Here is a 4841-nt window from a genome sequence, read left to right on the forward strand (position 1 = left end):
GAGCTCCTGCACTTTTTAGATAAGTGGCCCTTTTTGTTACATCCATGACAGATAGCATCTTTAAACTTGCAGTCATTGGCATAGTGTGACCCCCCACACCTAAAACATTCCACCCGCCTTTCCTGCTTACCAGTCTCCTTCCTGACTTGGTACACTGCCACTGACTGCGATCCATTCCCTTTTTGGATATCCTTAGCATCACTTGCAGCCATTTCCATGCCTAGGGAAATGTCTAAGGCTTTCTGAAAAGTCAATGGTGGTGTTTCTCCCAGCAGGCGGCGCTGAATGGCGTTTTCACTAATGCCGCATACTAATCGGTCACGGAGCATGTCATCTAACACTGCCCCAAAATCACAATGTTCAGATAGCTGCCGTAGCTCGGCTACAAAGTTAGACACAGACTGACCTTGTCTTTTGAAATGACTGTGGAATTTAAACCGTTGGACAATAACAGAGGGTTTGGGGTTATGGTGGTTTCCCACAAGCTGGACAAGATCATCATATGGAATATCTCCTGGTTTCCGTGGAGTGGCCAAGTTCCTTATCAGCTTATAAGTCTTTGCCCCACACACACTCAGGAGAATAGAGCGCTTTTTAGCCTCCTCAGTAATGTCATTTGCAGCGAAAAAGTGTCCCAACCTTTCCTCGTACTCCGTCCAGTCCTCGTTTCCCTCCACAAACTCACTGATTGTCCCAAACGTCGTCATCTGAACACGTTGTCCACCGGCCACATTCACCGGCAATTCCACGTTGTCGTCACCGTTCTCCACGTCTCCGTTCTGTGTCGCGTCGTCGTCACTGCTACTGCTGCTCATAGTAATCCGACTTGAGCACGTAGTAATCCAGTTCACCTCGTCGCCAAAAATATGTGGTAACTTCACTCCAAGAAGGAACACACTCACGCTTTGATATCTTTGAGATTCTTTATCTTAAGACTCGCAGGTGACATACATGTACAGAACACTGTGGTGGTAACAAACATAGCTACATGTTAGCGGCTACATTTCCTATCTGCCGGTAGCACCGGAAGTAATTCCTTTTAACCCCCAAACCTGTGATACTAGAATTCATGGTTAACAGCTCCCTCTGCAGGTATGATGAAGAATAGTAATAATAATAAATGTACTTTACAACAGAGAGGAAGCCGAAACCCATCCTCACGTTGAACCACTTACAAACCCCACTGCCTCTGAGCAAGGCATCATCCTCCTCTCTGCTGCCTCTGAGCAAGACACCGTCCTCCTCTCTGCTGCCTCTGAGCAAGACACCATCCTCCTCTCTGCTGCCTCTGAGCAAGGCATCATCCTCCTCTCTGCTGCCTCTGAGCAAGGCACCGTCCTCCTCTCTGCTGCCTCTGAGCAAGGCACCATCCTCCTCTCTGCTGCCTCTGAGCAAGACATCGTCCTCCTCTCTGCTGCCTCTGAGCAAGGCACCATCCTCCTCTCTGCTGCCTCTGAGCAAGGCACCGTCCTCCTCTCTGCTGCCTCTGAGCAAGGCACCGTCCTCCTCTCTGCTGCCTCTGAGCAAGGCACCGTCCTCCTCTCTGCTGCCTCTGAGCAAGGCACCATCCTCCTCTCTGCTGCCTCTGAGCAAGGCACCATCCTCCTCTCTGCTGCCTCTGAGCAAGACACCATCCTCCTCTCTGCTGCCTCTGAGCAACGAGGGACTCGAACCCGCATCCCCCTCCTCTGAGTCCTTACCACCGGCCTCCTCTGCATTACACCCACCTACACACACACACACACACACACACACACACACAGAGGACTCCCTGTCTGTTACAGACTGTGTCTCTGGTGTCCTAGAGGACTCCCTGGCTGCTACAGCTACAGGCTGTGTCTCTGGTGTCCTGGAGGACTCCATGGCTGCTACAGCTACAGGCTGTGTCTCTGGTATCCTGGAGGACTCCCTGGCTGCTACAGCTACAGACTGTGTCTCTGGTGTCCTAGAGGACTCCCTGTCTGTTACAGACTGTGTCTCTGGTGTCCTAGAGGACTCCCTGTCTGTTACAGACTGTGTCTCTGGTGTCCTAGAGGACTCCCTGTCTGTTACAGACTGTGTCTCTGGTGTCCTAGAGGACTCCCTGTCTGTTACAGACTGTGTCTCTGGTGTCCTAGAGGACTCCCTGGCTGGCTGTCAACCGGACCCGTTAATGGAGCCTCTGATCATGGATCCATATTGTCTGATGGTGTCCTCAACGAGGAGCACTAGATGCCCAAGAAACCCAAACGGTCTGATACCTGCACGGCCGCCGCTTTGATTCCAGTACGCAGAGCCAGGAAGAAGCGCTGCAGGAACACACTACGAGCGGCCTCTCCTCCTATCCCGCTGGGAAACAGCTTGGAGCTACTGGGGGAACTCCTGGAGGAGCACCAGTCCCTGAGAGAGCAAAGAGCTGAGGTAGTTCCATGCCTCCCTCACCCGCCTCACCTGGAGATCATCTCACCCATCACTGTGTTTTAAATGATAAAGTGGGTTGGCCATCTCTCACAGTTCATAGAGAGAAACATTGTATTGTATTTATTTATAAGGCCTTGTGTGGTAAACTTCCTTTATATCTATCCTCGCTTTTGGAACCAAAGGTTACTGGACATTCAACACGTTCACAAACACACATTAGATATACCAGTCCATCAACACGTTCACAAACACACATTAGATATACCAGTCCATCAACACGTTCACAAACACACATTAGATATACCAGTCCATCAACACGTTCACAAACACACATTAGATATACCAGTCCATCAACACGTTCACAAACACACATTAGATATACCAGTCCATCAACACGTTCACAAACACACATTAGATATACCAGTCCATCACCACGTTCACAAACACACATTAGATATACCAGTCCATCAACACGTTCACAAACACACATTAGATATACCAGTCCATCAACACGTTCACAAACACACATTAGATATACCAGTCCATCAACACGTTCACAAACACACATTAGATATACCAGTCCATCAACACGTTCACAAACACACATTAGATATACCAGTCCATCAACACGTTCACAAACACACATTAGATATACCAGTCCATCAACACGTTCACAAACACACATCGTCGCCTTGCTAAACTAATGGCATAAGTAATTTTTTTACATTTTTCAGGAAAAATAAAAAACTGATCCAAAACAAAACTATATGATATTTCTTAATCATTTGACCCAGAATGTTTATAACAAATTATGACTATTACAATTAAAATAACACTGTCTGTCAGTTACGTAACATAAGAGATTTAAATAGGTTTAAATAGGATTCAATCTGACTTTAATAGGCCAAATTATTTACTGATTTTAAGTTTTTTTAAGCCTATTTTGGCCTAAGTCACACTAGGGAGTTAGGCCATTCTACTAAAAGGGGAGTGAACAGCATGATCCTTTTCAAGTAGGAGATAGGCCATTTTACCAGAGGTGGCCAGTGTCATGAGGAGCTGACTTAGGCAAAATATCATTTTCCTCAAAAAATTACTTAGGCCTTTAGTTTAGCAAGGTGACGACATTAGATATACCAGTCCACGTAAGAGAAGTGAACAAGGAAAGACTGCTTTCATGTATTATGCTCACACACTACATAGTGACTGCACCTGTTTCATGTAACACTATATGTATTTGCATCTGTGACATTGCAATGTGATTCAAATGTTTGTTATAGTTTTTCATTATGTATATGGGCTTCCCTGAATAAATAAAGGAAAAAGAAAGTCTCCCCCCATCTCTCTCTCTCTCCTATATATTCTTGGCAATCTTGAAAATAGCAGATCTGCAAGCTCACAACGCTTCGCTTTGCGGACGGATTGTGAGGATTTTTATACATTTTGTACATTTGAAAACGCGTTAAATGGAATCTTCTGCCTAGTGAGTACTGGTACTTTAACCCTCGTAGGGTCCTCGGGTCCTTTTAACCCGGTTTAACATTTTCAACATGAATTAAAAGTATGTAAAACATTTTTGTTCTCTATGAAACTTCTTCTATTTGCCTTATTTACTGTACTAAACATGTGATATGAAAATGAAAATTTTCATTTTCATGAAAATGAAAATTTTCACCCAGGGCCTTCGGGTCAAAGTGACCCGAAGGCCCTGGGTGTGACTAAAACACGAAGACCCTACGAGGGTTAAGTATATTTTGATGCCAATACTTTTGTACTTTGACTTTTATGAACTTGTACTTGTAACAGACTATTTGTACAATAGGGTATTGATACCTTTATTACTTAAGTGAAAATAAATAAAAATGTATAAAAAAATAAAAAAGTGGTTTTGTGAATCATAAACATCCTGACATCTACCCATATCAGCACAGACACGACGGGCTTAAGAAGTATCAATAAACCAGAGGCCTGAGGTTCAATATTCACTTCATTAAAAATCTCCTCAAATAAACTGAAAATAGTTTGTCAGGCCATTAAATCTGGGATTTGTTAGCCAGGAAACCAGACCAGTCTGACAGTGATATTAGTCTGGCCATGCCAGGCTAAGTAAAACGTTTGAGTATTTTTTGACATGACTGGAAATGTAGGCTATTTTATTAGTTAGGGAAAGGAAGTTTGTCACATTATATATAGGCAAAATATACCTAGAGAGACAAGAGATACGTTAATAAAATGAATGATTTGCCGTCTGATATGAAGTAAAACACTATTCACCCTGGGAACGAGAATGCATTTGAATAACGAATTGGATAATGTTTTAATTTTTTTTTTTCTGTTGCCCCTGGTGGTTGAAATCTGAAGCGTTCCTGAATGGCTGGGGAGGAAAAGAGGGACGGACCGACCAACCGACAGACAAAGCCTCCTGTAGTAGACCCCCTGGG

This window comes from Gymnoscopelus braueri (assembly GCF_963280865.1).
Source record: "Gymnoscopelus braueri genome assembly, chromosome: 11".
In the NCBI taxonomy this organism is placed as follows: domain Eukaryota; kingdom Metazoa; phylum Chordata; class Actinopteri; order Myctophiformes; family Myctophidae; genus Gymnoscopelus; species Gymnoscopelus braueri.